This window comes from Pteropus alecto, unplaced genomic scaffold (genome assembly GCF_000325575.1).
Source record: "Pteropus alecto unplaced genomic scaffold, ASM32557v1 scaffold11, whole genome shotgun sequence".
Classification (NCBI taxonomy): Eukaryota; Metazoa; Chordata; class Mammalia; order Chiroptera; family Pteropodidae; genus Pteropus; species Pteropus alecto.
This window is the reverse complement of record NW_006431956.1, coordinates 5,345,999-5,363,125: the sequence shown is the minus strand read 5'-3', so window position 1 is coordinate 5,363,125 and position 17,127 is coordinate 5,345,999. Positions and strand designations below refer to the sequence as shown.

Below are 17,127 nucleotides of genomic sequence, written 5' to 3'. Positions count from 1 at the left end.
CCTTTGGATCTTAGGACCAGAGCAGGTCTATATGCCTGGAAACACTCTCCCCCTTGCTCAGCTGGTAAACTCCTACCCATTCCTTGAGCCTCAGGCCCAGCACCGCCTCCTCTGTGGAGCCTTCCCTGATGCTGGGGCAAACCCTAAGACAGCCTGAGCATGGCCTTCTGAGGCTCAGCTCAGGAACCTCCCCTACCGGCCTCGCCACACTATAAAGTAAGTTCCCTCCCCTGGGGGTCAGGGGCTGGCTGTCATTATCCCCCCACCACCCAGCACAGGCCCCGGCACAAAGCAGGGGCTTAGTAATGTCTCCTGATTAAATAAATATGAATAAAAACAACATACGGACAGGGAAAGAAAACCACTGGCTTGATAATTTATTGAGGGGAAAACCAGACTTGGGATCTGATTTGCGCTTATAAAACATTCTATAAAGGGAGTGGCGAGGAGAGGCAAGGTATTTCTGGACCGGAGACGGGTCCCAGAAGGAGGCAAGGATGAAGGAAGGAGCGAGCACTTCCTGAACGCCCACGTCATGCTCTGGGCGGAGGCAGGGGGTCCGTGTCCCCAGAGCGCAAAGCCCTCACTCAAGTGGGGGATTCTGGAAGGACTGAGTCACATCTTAAAATACACTCCGTGCCTCGGAATATAAATTTCTCAGAACCATAACAATTACATTTTACGTACTACTGAGCAGGGATTAGTGGTTGTGGGACTAGCGGCTCTTAAAATGCAGCATGACCTCCCCCGCCCCACCCCTGTGCATCTGAAAACTCATTTATAACTTCTGCCTCCCCAAAATCTTAACTTCAGTTGGCTAGAAACCTCGTCAATAACATCAACAGTGGATTGACACATATTTCATGTTATAGGTAGTACATGCTATATCCTCACAATAAAGCAAGCTAGAGAAAAGAAAATGTTAAGAAAATCCTAAAGAAGAGAAAATACATTAATCTGTGTATAAGTGGACCCGTGCCGTTCAAACTCATGCTGTTTAAGGGTGAATTGTAGTTTAAAGCCACGTGAAACGAGAGAATAAATAATGGTTCTGAATATAAATTAGGAGGTTGGCAGAGTTTCCAAACTCCAGACCTCTTTTCTGAGGTCTTTTATTTTCCAGTGACAGAAGCTTTAGTCAAGTAATAAAAGAGCAACTTGGATGCCGTTCTCCTTATGCAGCCCTGTCTGACTCTCAGAATTCAAGTACGCGGCGAGAAGTACGCTCACAGTCAAGTTCAAACGGCAAAGGCATGTCCCATCATTAGAACATTACTCCTTTGGATGAACTCTGAAGACTCGGTAATGAATGCCACCCCTGTCAGGGAGCCACCTGAAAAGATGACCTTTGAGAAATAAAATATGTGTCACCATTTTCATATTCTGAGCGAAAAACCTGCCTACCCAGACATTACCCTGAAATTTCTTAAATTTCTAAAGTCACAACACCCACATGCACCTGTTGCACAGCAGAGTCTCATTATTCATGGTAGCTATATCCTGGAAAGTTGCCGTGAACACTGAATTCACAAACACTGAGCCTCTGCTTCCAGGGGAGATGCAGGGTTAGTTGCCTGTGGGCCTCTGGTCACAGCGTTTCATCAGCTGATCAGTACGTAACGCAGCTTCGTGTGTGTTTCTGTTTAAAGACACGTCATTATGGTGCTAGCACGTTAACACTGAACTGACGGAACTGTGGGCGGGTGACCACCGGCCGCACTTCAGCACGAGGGGGGCCCTTTCAAACAGTGAAATCACCAAAAAAGAAAAAAGGCACACACGCAAAAACTGCAAACGGCGGAGCACAAGGGAGACCATGGGACGGACGCTTCCACAGTGAGACTGAGGCAGGAAGGTGGAAGCCTGTCTGCTCGGCCTGAGCTGGGAACTGGCTCATGGGCAGACATTTTTCACTGCTCTGCTCCTGTCCGCAAATGACTGCAAACGCGTCACGAGGGCTGCTTAGGGGTCACAAACACCTTTTAGTGACGAGGTGAATTCGCAAATACAGAATCCGTGAATAATGAGGACCGGCCGTAGTTGACGTTACGTTGGTGACCTCGCTGAGACTGGGCTGGGTGCCGCGGGAGGCCCATCAGAACCGTCCACAGTGTGGTTTCTGGCTGAGGGAGCTACAGTCCAGCGCTGGCCCTTGTCCATTGTCCTCCTGAATATACCAGGGGTCACCTACTCCCTTTTGCCAGTGAGCCTCAAAGAGACACATGTATAGTTGGATGTCACCCCGGCCACTCCCATGCGGTTCCAAGACACCAGCCAGGGGCCATGTCCTCTCCCCTCAAGAACTACCTGCTGAAGAGGAAGGAACTATGGACCCGCTAACTATGGATCCAGCAGGACAAACAACTGGGCATATAACTCGGAAAGGCTTCAGAGAAAATGCAGAGCCACTAACATAACTCCTATCCCATCTATGTTAGGTACACATGGTTCCCTTGTGCTTCCATGAGTTAAAACACAAAAACGGGAATGAACTAATGCTGAACCTTCTCATCCCAGCCATGAGTAATACTCACCCATGGACACAGAAAACAAATGCAAAACAACAAACGGCTCCTGAGTTTCACCAGGAGATGTATTTCCAAGTAAATCTGATATTCTCTTTTTAACGTATTTATCAAACTTTGTAATATATATATATATATATGTGTGTGTGTTTATTTTGTCCAAATGCATAATGGTAAACAATCATAATAATTAAATACAGGAATTTTTAAAATATTTAGACACTTAAAGCCATAGGAAATTTAATTTAAATGTATAGATATATTCTTTGCAAGGATAAATATAATATCTTAGGATAACATTCTGGCATCCTAACATTATATAACATTCCTAACATATCTATAACATATAACATATATGTAACATATATGTTACATACATACATCCTAACAAAATTATAATGATATATATTATAACACTGTGACATATATAACATTATGTTGTATAACATTCTCTGAATTCAGAGAAAAAAGAGAATGAGTTAGAAATTCCAGTGATTAAAGAGTCTATTCAAGTAATGCTTATTTATTTATTTATTTATTTATTTATTTATTTTTAGGCGAGGCAACCCTTGGTTTGACCTCACAGATTGCAAGGACCTTGTCAGCTTACAATCTCTTATTAATTAATTAATTTATTTATTTTACGCCTACAGCACCTGGTCTTCCTAGGTGGTCTCCCATCCAAGTACTAACCGGGCCCGACCCTGCTTAGCTTCCGAGATCAGTCGGGCTTGGGCGTGTTCAGGGTGGCATGGCCATAGAGTCAAGTACTTTTTAAATGGAAGATGATGGGTACCAGGTTTCTGTAGTATTTAGATGGCGCTGGTTATACTTAAAAGAATGATGTGACGGTTTTATTTAACGATGCCAATATTTACAATAAGCTGGAAAAACATCCTTTGCAACTCAAATTATGACAAAAACATTTAGCTATCAACTCAAAGTGTGTGACGGGTAGGTGGTTTTACAAAATTATTTTAGGGGTTGGGTGAGCAAAAGGAGTGCGGGCCCCTCAAAGGGAAGCCCGCTCCTCACTTAGAGCATTATTCGGGTCTCAACATTTTGCAAGAGAAGCTGCAAATCTGGATTTTCTATATACAATTCACCTTTCTTTGATATGTTAGTTCAGAAAGTTTTTAAACAGCGTGCAAGCCAAACAAAACACATCTACAGGCCAACATTTTTTTCTGCCCTGACTCTGAGCAATACTTACCATCCTCTGTCAACTTTTCCATACACTAAAAGAACCCACACGGAATACCTCCTGGTGTGCCAGGCAGTGTCCTGGGCCCTGGGGATGCAAAACACCTGCCCTCAAGGAGGACGGCCTAGGGGACCACCGACCAGTAGACAGCCTTCTGCAATACAACCTATTAAATTCAGCGCTAGAGGTAGATCCTGGGTATGGTGGCCACAGGACCTTGGGTGGGTCAAGAATAGATGGTATATTTGTGAAATCTTGGGACTGAAGGGAGGCAGGACTAGAAGCATCCCAAACAACCAACACAAGCTGGGACTTCAGTGTTGGGGACTTGGAATGGCCATCCCAGGAACAGCTCCTTGGGAGATGGGCCAGCAAGGTAAACAGGAGCAAAGATCATGGCAGGATGTCCAGAAGCAAAGTACACCCACGGGGAGACGAAAACCAGCCCCGCTCCTCATTTTTAGTTCTTGTGTTAAAAAATAGGCTCGTGATGGAAATAAACCATTGAGACGAGATCCAAAAATAATCTTAACTGGGCATAAAAGCTCCTATAAAAATTCTTCTTTTAATCACTTCTGGAAGGCAGCTGAAAGGTACGTATAGCAAAACTCAGCTTGGAAGCAATCATCTTCATCTCTTTCTTTGAAAGATTAATTAAAACTGAGATTACCGACGGCGGCAGATGAGCTGGGCCAGCCGACGGGGCACGGTTGAGATAACACAGCTGCGGGCCAAACGCAGAGATGTCGTGTACAACCTGCTTCTTCCCAGGCCCAGAATTCAATTCCTGGGGATGACACGTGAGTTTAACACCTGAACCTCGGGGACAGCCCGCGGCAGGCAGTGGACAGTGCGGCAGGGCGCCTGGGTGGCCTTGAACAGCTGAGCTGCACCAACAACAGCTGCAGAAGGCAAAGGACAGGCTGGGCCCAGAGGAACCAGCAAAGGCAGCAAGGAACAGAGAGCTGTTGCTCTGAAGTCCGGCAAAATTTGAAGAGCTTGTTTAAGACGATTTCAAGGATCTGCTCAGCTCAGGGCTAGAGCAGAAGGAGAGATGATCAGACACCAGAAAGAGAGAGAAAACCTAGTCCACGTGGCCCCTACTCCACAGACGGCCTCTAAGAAAGAAAGGGGTTTTCTCTGATGGAGGGCTGCTGGTTTGTCACAGATCACAAAAAAGCAGATAAAGCAGGAGACCCTTATGGGAATTCCAGTTGGCACAGCCAGAATTTGAACACGTTGTCACTGGACGTAACCCCTGGTACTGAAAGATCCTCAAGCACTCACCAGAAAAACAACAATTTTGGCAACAGTTCCCAAGGTTCTTAATTCCACAAGAGGAATGGAGGAAGGCAGTCACGTGGAATAAAGAAATAACGGAGGCAATGTGGGGAGGAGGAGGGCCCCTCCCAGGCCACACAGCCCCCCTGAGGCTCCGACACAGGCCTCCAGCATCCCCCTCCCCAACCAAAGTCCTGGGATCCAGTTTAAGGAGCCCTGGACGTGGGCTACCAAATACTTAAAATCCAACTACTCTTTACTAAGTTTTCCCCCAACAAAACTGAACAAACCCTCACTGGACTAGCTGTCAGAAGCCCTGCATTCCAGTCCTATCCTGACGGCCCTTGTAAGCCACCTGCTCTCCCAGCATCTGCCTGCCCAGGTACACATGGAGGAGCCTGGACCAAGTGCTTCTCACTCCAGTATCCTCTCATTCTCCCAGTTCAGCATTTCAATCCGATTTCACGTCAAACCCTCATGACGAATCTCATTCTGGATGTTTCCACTGCATGCATTATGTTTCCAACGGATGCTACAGCCATTCTATTTTGGGAAGGGAGGAGATTCGGAATTCAGGGAAATACACTAAAATGTCATTCTCAAGTGTACAATTACCACCAAAGTGGGGGGTAGGCTTAATGGTTGAGTGCAGACCCTAGAGCCAGCCTTCACCTTCTCATCTGTAAAACAGGAGTAATGATAACAGCCTCCTTTACAGCGTCGTCATTAAAGAGTAAACGAGTGAGTACGTGTGAGGCACTTACAACGAAATCTGATGCGAAGCACTGTGTGTTTAAGTAAAGGTATGTAACCGCTTCATCGACCATCAAAAGCAGCTGCCAGTTAGTTACACCCCCAGTCCGATTGGAGGGGCAGCATGCAGTGATGGGAAATTCACCTGAGACAGCATCAGAACCCAGCCCTGCTTCTCACAGCTCTGGGCGAACCAACCCTAGGCTCCAACAAGGCCTCACGTGCCCCGCGAGTGGCATTAACGTGCCCGTTTCTGAGCTCCCGTAGCATGTCTCTCTGCTTAGGTAAGGCAGAGGACTGTCTCGTCAGAGCCGAGTTCGAATCCCTACTAGCTGAATGTCCCCGGGTGAGAAAATGCAAATCTCTGAACCTATCTCACTGAGGTTATGAGAATAAGTGGGGGATAATATATGGAAAAGGTCTGGCTTAGTTTCTCTTTACCTTCCCTCTCCTGCAGAGTGTATTACTTCTCAAACGTTAAAAAAGTGACTTAAGCTTATAAAAGTTTTCTTCCTATTAAGAACTAAGTTTTTTGACCACAGCATTTTTTGTCTTTCTCTGAGGACCTAGTACAAGGCCTTACATTTCATAGGCACTAAAATGTATTAAATGTATGAAGAGATGGATGGAGTATTTTATACTTAGTCTTTATATTACTTTTAATCATTCCCCATTTTAACTTATGTTGTTGTTAATGGCAGTAACTATCCTGTAAGTTTAGTATAGATATCCAGATGGTTCTGAGGGGAAAACTCTATTTTGAGTCCTGAATGACATAACTGTATCCATTCATATTTATTTATTTTCTCCTGGTTCCTTCATGTAGCCTACCATCAGAAACCACTGTGCCTGACACTACGTGATCGGCAGAAAGACAGGTTCTAATTCCCAAATTCACTCACTGCACTGAAAGGACGTTTCAACAGGCCTCATAAATTTAACCAACTGGGTGTTTTGTTTTTCTTGAAAAAAACACTTGAAGATCGTCATCCTGAAAAGGAATATTTTATTCATGCCAGTTTAAGTAATGACAGGAAAATGTTCAGTACTCAAAATGGAATGAAAAAGGAAAAAAAAAAAAAAAAACAGTCAGCATGAATTTCCAAAGGCATCTGGAAAATTGGCAAAACAATGAAGAATGTGCAAAGCAACCGGTGATCCCAGCTGCGATGAGGCCGCCTTCATGTGGAAATCCTCAGGAGAAGAAAAGCTCCTGAGACTGACAGCATGATACCTGCTTCAGGGGGGACACCGACCCCGAGACTGCATTAGGAATTCCCAGAGACGACCCTCTGGAAAGTTCACATACACAGTGATTCTGCTCTAAGCAGGGCAGAAGACGCCCACAACTTGTCCCCAGGGCCCTGACCACTTTAAGTTAAAGTAGTTGACTCAGTACCAAGAATAACAAGAATCCAGGCAGAGGTCTGACTTAAAGCAGAAGTTAAATCTTGCCACCAGGCAGATCCCTTATGGTCGAAAGGCTGAGATGCCACCTCTCAAAGTTAAAGTCACCTTGCACTGAGGGGTGGTACATGCCATGGCTGGTGCTAAATGACCTACAAGTAAAGGGCTCTGAGAGCCCCCTGTAAGTGCGTACATATTTCACCCCTTCCCTGGCCTACATCCATAGAAGGCATCCAAAAAAAAAAAATCAGAAGGCCAGGTGGCAATCCAAAACTGTGAATTCTGTGACCGCTCTGTTCTCAGCCTCTTCCCCAAGAAGAGCTTCAGACAGATAAGAGTTGACGAGGACACCAGGGTCAAGAAAGACAGTTTCCTTTTAAATAAAACCTTCAAACTCACAGCCATTTAACACTCACTGGAAATAACTGGACGGGAGCCAGCCAGAAAAGGGCACGTTACTATAACTGGCCCTCCAGCCTCCAAGAGGCTCAGCGGAATTGTTCGTGCTGGGAGGTGAGGAGGAAGGAGGATCTGGTTATTGTGCCAATGTGCTGGGAAGCACGATAAGTAGGTCACGTTCGCACTCGGGCCTGGACAGAGTCACTGGGCTGCTCCAGGCCAGCACGTGGGTGATGCGGTACCAAGCCAAGTCTCGCTCTCGTGGTCAACATCTCTGTGAGGCCTCAGGAAGCAATGTCAGGACACTTCCAGAGTCCTTCACATCCTAAAGAGTGTGTCCCAAGAGCAGTAGGCAGAATGTAGCCGTAGGTCTGAGCACACGCCTAGGACTTACATGGCATAAAAGACAAACATGCGTCCCCCCACTCACACATGCACGCGTGTGACAGCCAATGGCTCCCATCTCAACCTTTCAGCTCACTTTGCCACCCAACACTATGTGACACAGTCCTTCACACAGGCGCTAATGCAGTGACCCATCAGCCCCTTCTCTAACTAGACGATCTCGCCTTGCCTTCCAGCTTGTGCAGAATGACCCCATGGACCTTCTGTGAGGTGTGGCTGCGTCTCCAGCAGCTCTCCGCGATGTAAATCATGCCGACTTAATGAAAATGGTCCCCACAGTTGAAACCGCGACCTTTGCCTGGATCCAAGCGTCATAAACAATGGGGTTTTCGAGCACAGCACCAACGAGACTCGGGAGTCCAGGCACACGCTCCCGTCCGCGACACAGCTCATAGCTTCTCAAGGCGTGAGGTTTCTCTTTTCATAGCAGACGAACCTCCATTGCTGACTGAGTTTTTCTGAAAAACCGTTGGAATCTCTAGCCCTAGGCGATCACAGAACTGTTGATAAGCCCTCAGAAGCTTTGCGACTGTGCATTTTTCACAATTTATTAATTTAAGAGGCACGTTAGATGAGATGCACTTAAAATCTCTGCAATTAGCACATCACTAACTCTTCCTGTGCCTCTGAGCAGCACACAACAGAGACACAGGCATGGAGCCGGCCAAAAGCATTTCCTGGAAAAAGAAGGCACACCAGCCTATTTCCAGGGCTTTCTTCTCTGCTTTTAACCAGCTTCACTTGATGCCATTTATTTGCAGGCAGAAGACCTAGCAGCTGGAGACTAGGGAAAAACTGTTATCTGTGAGTTTCTAGACTGACTCAGGTCAAATTCTACAGTGACAAGGGCTTCAAAGTCTCCTCTTCCCCGAAGCAGAGGAGAAACCAACCCAGTGTCCCAAAACAGTCTCCCAAAATATCCAGCAAAGGAGTCGCTGATACAGACATTACTGGAGAATGGACATCTGGGAATGCCTGCTCCAGGAACTGCCATGAGCCACACGCGAGATGCTGAGTGGCAAATGCCTACACACGGGGGAGGCTCAGGACAGAAATCACCGAGGCTTCCTCTCGTCCACGAGAGGCTCCGTCTCCTCACTCACTCATGAAAGCAACTTGCTACTAAAGTGGGAGAGGCAGATGTGAAAGAAAGATGGTTTTCTGGCCCAATTTGTAAAAATGAATAAAATATTTCAGAACTTTCATTCCAATAGATAGAGCTGGCGTTTATTGAGCAATTATTATGACATGGTAAGAGTCATACACATAACATTCAGTAAGAGCTTACAATGCCTATATATAGATATCGTATGTATTTTAAGCTCTTGATAAGTTCCTGTTATATATTGTCTATATAATGTGTGTTTGTGTGTGTCATTACTCTGAGAAGTTATCATTGGAAAATGAAATATGTGAAAATAAGAAGTTATCTTCTTAGTTCCTAATTATTTTATTAAAGTATTAAGCCAGTCTATTTATTATATGTAAATTGTACATAAACTTTCTTTTTCTGATAACTAATACATGATTAACATAGAAAATCTAGGAAATACAGCAAGGCAAGAAGGAGAAATTAAAGTTATCTGTCATTTCATCACTCAAAGATGACTACTATCATTATAATTGTCCATACTTCCAGCCCTCTCCTATAATTATGAGTGTTCTTCCATGAAATTGAAATCATGTTATCTGATCCCTTATTTTTCACATTAAATAGTATATTGTTTACCCATGCCCTTAAATAATATTCTCCATCATGAGTTAAAGTCCGCAAAGTGTCACATTCTATTGTGCCATATTTTGTTTTATCCATTTTTGTATTATTAAATGAGTTGCTTCCAACTGTCAATTACTACAGGAAATGCTACTACACAGATAAACAGATTTCTTTTTTTCCTAAAAGCTGTCTTGAGATATGTCATGATTCGTCGATTTAAATTGTACAATTCAATGATCTTAGTATATTCATAGAATTGTGTAATAAGCAGCAGTTAATTCTAGAACATTTTTATCATCCCCCCAAATGTACCCCACACCCTTTAGCAGTCAGTCTCCATTTCCCCTCCCACCCTCCCCCGCCTAGTTCTCAGCAACCACGAATCTGTCTATAGATTTGTCTAATCTGGACATTTCACATCAACGGGATCGCACGATATGCAGTTTGGTGTGACTGGCTTCTTTAGTTTAGACTACCGTTTTCAAGATTCAGCCATACTTCACTCCTTTCTTTGGCCAAACATGATGCCATTTTATGGATATCCCACATTTTGTTTATCCCTTCCATCAGCTGATGAACACTTAGGTTCATTCAGTGGGCGTGAAGTAATATCGCATGGTGATTTTGATTTTCTTTTCTCTGATGGCTAATCAGATGTCGAGTACCTTTTTATGTGCTTACATTTGTATGGCTTCCTTGGAGAAATGTCTGTTTAGATCCCTTGCCCATTTTTAATTGGGTTTTCTTTCGTTTACTGAGTTGTAAGCATTTTAAAACATATTTTAGATACACGTCCCTTATCATATTTGCAAAAAGAAATTCCTCATCCTATGGGTGGTCTTTTTACTGTCTTGATGGTACAAAGCATACATAACTAACTGACTTCTGCATATTGATGCTGTATCCTACAGCCTTGATGAACTCATTCATTTTTTAGCGCTGATAGATTTTTAGTGGATTCCTGAGGATTTTCTCTCTACAAAATCATGTCGCCTGCAACTAGAGACAGTTTAACATTTTCCTCTACAATCTGGATGCCTTTTATTTCTTTGTCTTGCCTAGCTGCTAGCTGTCCTGGCTAGAAACCCCAGCACTGTGCCGAATAGGAGTGGCAAGAGCAGACATTCTCGTCTTGTTCTGGATCTGCAGGAAAAGCATTCATTCTTTCGCCAGTAAGTATGATGTTAGCTCTGGGAGCAGTGTCCTTAAGTGTGTTTGTTGTGGGGAAGTAAAAAGGTTATTTCAGTGTTATACTCATTCATAAGCGACCTTAAATATGTCCATTTCACAATGTGCAACTCCCTCAATTATTATTTCTCTAATTGAATTTCAGCATTCTTTGTACTTGTGATAGGTAGGAAAGGGATGGTGATATGTTAAAAAAAAAAATCAAGTAATTGTGAAGTTCAAGGAGACTTGAAATGGACAGAGTTAATGAAATCAAATGTCTGTGTCTGGTGAAATAAACACCTGCTCACGAAAAGCCCAAACAGTGGGCATTAAGTGTAAGTCAATATGACATTTCCCTGGGTTCAATGAATCCATCCGTTCAATTCACCACCGAAAGGAAGACTATTCTGAGCACGTTCTGAAATTCTGTGTTGATTTTCCTTCTTGACTGTTCCCTAAGATCTCATTTCACCCCTCACCAGAATTAGCTCTAACAGCTCTTTATGACACCTAAAAAAACATTTGGTGAGATCTATTCTAATTGTATTTAAATCCATAAATCCTAGAACAATGGGGGGGACTTGCAGGTGACTTAATTTGATTATTTAGTCATACCAGATAACTTCAGGTCAAAACCTAAACCCTGAAACCTAGATTATCTGGTTTGACTCCTAAACAAATTATATTAGAACAACATCTTGATTAGCCAGGATATACATACAAAGGGACAGGTGAAAACATCTGGACCTTCAAAGACCTGGCTTCAAATCCCAGATCTTTCCATTCCTAGCTGTGCATCCTTAGGTAAATTACTTCCCTTCTCTGTGCCAACTGGTTAAAAAAAAAGATGAAAAACTCCTGCCTTGTAGGGATGTTGTAAAGTCTGCCTGACATAATATTCATAAAGTGCCTGGAACACAGTAGGTACTAATATTACTATTAGCAGTATTTCCTAACTAAACTGTTCAGAAAACGAAATAGTCTGGTCTATCATAATTCTGGTTTTCGAAGTTTCGTGGCTCAAAATCCTAAACGATCCTAGTTACTTTTCATGTCTCTGTCTTACGGTAGGCAGCTACATCTTCCGTTTCATTTCTAAGCATTTCATGTGCAAGATACTCTGTCAGTTACCAAAGGTGAGTCGGGCTCATCTACACGTAGCTTATAATCTGGTATAAGTGAACATGATACACACCATGAGGACCTTGCATGCATTATCATTACACGATGTTGCGTAATTATAGGAGACTGGGCTGACCATACAATGAGTGATTTGGCACACACGCTAAAACATAGTTTTCATTAATAAATCCCAAATATGAGCTTATGCAATTGTTGTTTGCCCATTTTCCTTGAAAGGACAGCACAGGGAAAAGGCCAATGAACTGTACATTTTAATCTTACTTTATATTCCCATGTCCCCTAAAAGGCCATGTCTACTCTGTGAAAATTAATTAGCAAGGGCACTGCCAAACTCCTCATTTCTCCCATTTTAGCATGCTCCTGACACAGCTAATTGGAACATCTGAAATTGTCCGATTAACAAGCTAATGAAGACTGACTGGCTCCGCCTGGGTGACTCAGGACGCTTCTGTGCAGACATCACAGCCCTCAGAAAACTCTCTGACTGTGATGCTAACCCATTCTGAGAGGTTTGCTCTGTCTACTTAGGAAACCTTGAGAACAAGTCTCAAGATGACATGTTTTCCTAGCTGTGGAACTGTATGCACCTGACAGTCTCCAAAGGGTTAGCATCACATTGGCAAGACAGAAAAAAAACAAAAAACAAAAAAAAATGAAGGAGCAGGGTCTGTCCACTTCGTAACAGAGAATCCGACCCAGGTCCTCAACTGGTGCTCATTCCACAGTCACAGCACGACACCTCCCACGGTCCAGATGCTGGACTCAGCTGGGCCACAGACTTTCCAGAAGACAACACAAAACTTAGTTGCTAAGGCAGTATCAAATGCCTATCATATGCAAATAGCATGCACGCGCATGCGCACGCACACGCCTGGCTGTCTCATGCTTAGCAATGTCAGCCACAGAAAACCGTTCATCAACAACTAAAAAGCACCAAGCAACAACAGCAAAAAAAATCCCACAATACTATGGTAGATGGGGCTCCTCCCACATGCAGTCTCCTGGAATGAAAGCAGTCCCCTCAGGCAGGAGAGCCAGGCCCCTGGCACCGAAGGGCTAAGGCCACATGGTAATGAAGCACAGCAAATGATGCCCATCCATAGTCTGCACTGCTCACCCGGGTCACTTACCCCATGACAGTAAGAGCTGACATTGATTGAACACTTACTCGGAGGCAGGCGCTGTGCTAACAACTTCACACATATCAATGCATTTAACCCTGACAACAGCCTGAAACAGGGCTCCTGACTGCTACACTCCTCAGTCGCCCTAAGATTTTGACAAAGAACCAGGAGGGGGACAAGGAGAAGGAAGATGTGAGTCACTTTTACTCGTTTTTCAAAGTAGAACCTACGTGCACCTCTATCCCCTAAAGAAGTTTAGCATCTCGAACCCCAGTGCAATAAGGACAGGGCCCTGCCCACAGAAGTTCTGAGAGTTTGCACTGAATCCAACACCATCGGCTATGTGGTCCTGCGGAAGGTCCCCAGCCGTCCCCAGCCGTCCCCAGCCAATGTTTCCTCAAGCTGATCAAAGAACAAGATGTTCACAAGGGCCTTCTCTAGTGTCAACATTCTGAAGCTTGAAAATCCAACACGTCTCTACATCTGCTCAAGGCCATGGGAGGCCTGTGTGTCGCGAACCCCGTGTTGGGGGCCCGGTGACAGACGACACGTTTCACAATAAAACGCTGTGTTTTTCTAGTTCTTCCTCCCTCTCCTTTAAGATTTCTCTTGGAAGGATTCAGATTTTCATCACTGTCTGCTCAAGCCAAGCTGTGAGCACACCAGGAGTGGGGGTCGCTTCAATTCTGCGACTTTATAAGGCGCCTGGCCTGTTGTTAGTGCTCAGTGTAGGTACAAATCTGACCTTCTTTTAGAACTGTTTTCAGGGCACGGCCGGATCTTTTTACTCCCACATCCTTTTTATTTCTCTAAGTCTAAAGGGGAAAAGCAGGCTTTCAACTAAATCAAAATGGAAGAAATTCATAAAATGCATTAGCTACTTCACACGGGTATATACTTTTGTTTTCATCCGAACCTGAAACCATTCATTTTAATCCAAAAGAGATGGATAAATGACCACCTAACCATTATATCATTACTGAAAACGGGAGCCTTAAATTAGTTGGTAAGTGCTCTTTTAAAATGTGTTGATTTGGGTGCATTGCAATAAAAAAAAAAAAAATCAATCCATTTTATAAGGGCAACAATCATTATGAAAAGCAGAAGTGCCATTATGTTATCTGCTTCATAAAAGGAAGGGTTTTTTGGCCTCCTTTCTGTTGTCAAACTGAACAGTTATTACATGAAGTAGGCTACAAGTGTGACAGAAATCTTGCAACATTCCAAACCTTTGTCTCATATTTGAAATCATGTGTCCGCTTAATTGGAAGCTGAAACAGTATCACAATATGCGCTCTGCAGGGGTCAGGCCTGGGGGGAAAAGGGTTTCATGCGATGCGAAATCAGAGCCGCCTCCTCTCCACGCTGTTCCGGTCTCACTCCCACTGACTATCCACGCCAAGAACTCGCCTCTCTCTCCTCGCTTACACCCCTCTTCCATCGATCCTTGCAACCAGAGCCCTAAGACTCTGTGGGTACATGACTCGAGAACTGTGACATCACTGAAGAAAAGCACATGAGCAAATGCTTCCCTTTGCTCCTTGAGAGTGGCCGTGACTTTCATTTTTGTATCCATAGGGCCTATAATATAGCAATGGTGTGTGTGTGTGTGTGTGTGTGTGTGTGTGTGTGTGTGTGTGTGTGTGTGTGTGTGTGTGTTGAGCTGCATTCTTCTCTCCAATCTGACACATCAAATATTATTTCTGGCTACTCTCTGATTTGTCAGTTACCAGGACACTTGGCAGTCCCTGCCCCTTCACATGCATGGATATCTCTAAATGACACCTCTTTTTTTTAAGTTCTCCCAAAGACTTTACACTGATCCATCTACATTATAACACATTTTTTGAAAGATATCTACCTAGGTGTTAGAGGTATCCCATCTGGCCATGAATCAGAGTGGCAAAAACTGGCTCAAAATGAAGTGATTTTGGGCTAACAAGTATTGAGCACTTAATATACATACCAGGCATTATACAATTAATTAATTAATTACATGATTCATCTCACCGAAACCTCACAGAAATCTATACAATGTATACCATTATTATCCCTATTTTATGCATTATAAATCAAGGCCCAGTATTACACAGACATATGGCTGGTGAGGAGAGCTGGGACTCAGGCCTGGGGCATGCTGGATCCCATCCACAGACCACCCCTTACTTATAAGACCCATTGCAATACCGAGAAATCTGTAGGCCACGACATTCTAGAACACCTCAACTTTTTGCCAAATAGTGCCCCCAGAGACGTTTTTATATACTAAAAATGTCTGCCCATACCTGGGTGCCATGTACCACCCAGGAAATCACAGTACAAGGCTTTTCCAAGTATAAAATAAACTTTAGTACTCAAAACACTTTTTTAACCACTAACCCTAAGAAAATTTTAATTAATCACTAACATGCCTTTGATATTAAGCCGAAGGGAGTGGAGAGGAAAATTTTATAATTAAGAGATCAGACCAACTATATAACTGGCAGAACTTAGCAAATTGAAAATGAGGTAGAGGCGCGGGGGGCGGGGAGCTTATTCCATAAACATTAAGAATTTCAAGACAAAGGGAGAGGCATATTAAACGAAGCAAGGGAGACTTTGGGGGGGGTGCTCTCTACAAGTTCAAAGGCTGTGCACCCAGGGATCAGTGTCCAGCACCCCAGAGGTCACTCTGGACTCAAGGGACGAGGGCTAACAGGCTGTGAAATGGCCCATGAGCCCAGCTGCACGTGTCGGAGGCTTTCTCCAGAATTAACCGCATGCAAAATCAGAATCTCAAACTGGAATGTTAAACAGCTTGGCTCCTGATACCTCTGGATGTGAACTCAATACAAGATACAGTTTTAGCTGCTTCTTAGGCTGAGAAGTTGCCTCTGACAGCAGGAAAAGGTCATGTTGCATAGATATCGTTAGAGAAACAGATTTCAAAACATCCTAAAGAGAAACAATGAGTACTGATGCATATCATGCTGGTACATCTTTCTTAATAGAGCGGGTGATCCAAATTTCGAATATTCCTATTGGCTATCTTCTGGTGCTTCCCAATGAATGAAAATATAAAGCAAGCATCTGAGGTGCATAATATAGGATGAGGCCTTTATTGCACACATAATAATGATTGTTTTTAATTACCAACCACTAAGAAAAAGCAAATCTGATCTAAAGAACTTTTGAAAAACATGATACATTGGAACAAGAAAATGATTTGAATGCGAGCAGAACAACAGGAATTAAAAAAAAAAAAGTGAAAAAGAGGACTGAGCTAGGAGTCAGAGACTATCTGTCCCGTAGTCCCTCAACTGCCACTAAGTAACCAGCTCAACACCAGCTCGTACAGGAGGGAGAGGGACAGAAATCATTCTCCTGGACACACTGCAGCCATTTCAGAAAATAAACCAGACTTTGTCTGAATTTATGGGTATCTGCCTGAATTTTCCATGAACTTCTGCTAATGGATACCTAAGCTATAAATGACGTGCCTTTTTTTTCAAGTTCCAGAGAACAGTACATTGTGTTTGCCAGAGCCCTGGGGAGAGCGCTCTGGTTTTTTACTGCTTTTTGTTTGTTTTTACAAATAGGTTGATTCGAAATCTCAGGGTTCTCTTGATGTTTTTAAACGATTTTCTTCTTTTTGCCGGGAGAGAAATAGCAATAACGAGATGTATCCTTGATCTGCAAAGTAGTTATTAGGCCCATCCCTCTCTCAACACAGGGTCTCTGACAAGGTGAGCCGAATCATCGGCTCCAAGCTGCGGTGTCCTCCCCAGCTCCAGGTTCAAGGGCAAGGCCTCTGAGGCGCCTGGGGAGAAGGGTGGCAGGGGTGACGTTCTGGAGACTCAACAATAACCGTCATAACACACACATGCACGCACACACACAATCACACGTCTCCCCGTTGGCGCCCCAGGACCAGGCCGGTGGTGCAGAGTCCCAGGACACACCCTCAGATGGCACCGCTGGGAGATGGGCACAGCCTTCCAGAAGCTTCTTTCAGACAGC

At 44.0% G+C, this 17,127-nt stretch overlaps 1 pseudogene; it reads right to left on the bottom strand.

Annotated features, from left to right (window-relative positions):
- Positions 1-3,169: 3,169 nt before the first annotated feature.
- Positions 3,170-3,288, bottom strand: LOC112475754 (annotated as a pseudogene).
- Positions 3,289-17,127: the final 13,839 nt, after the last annotated feature.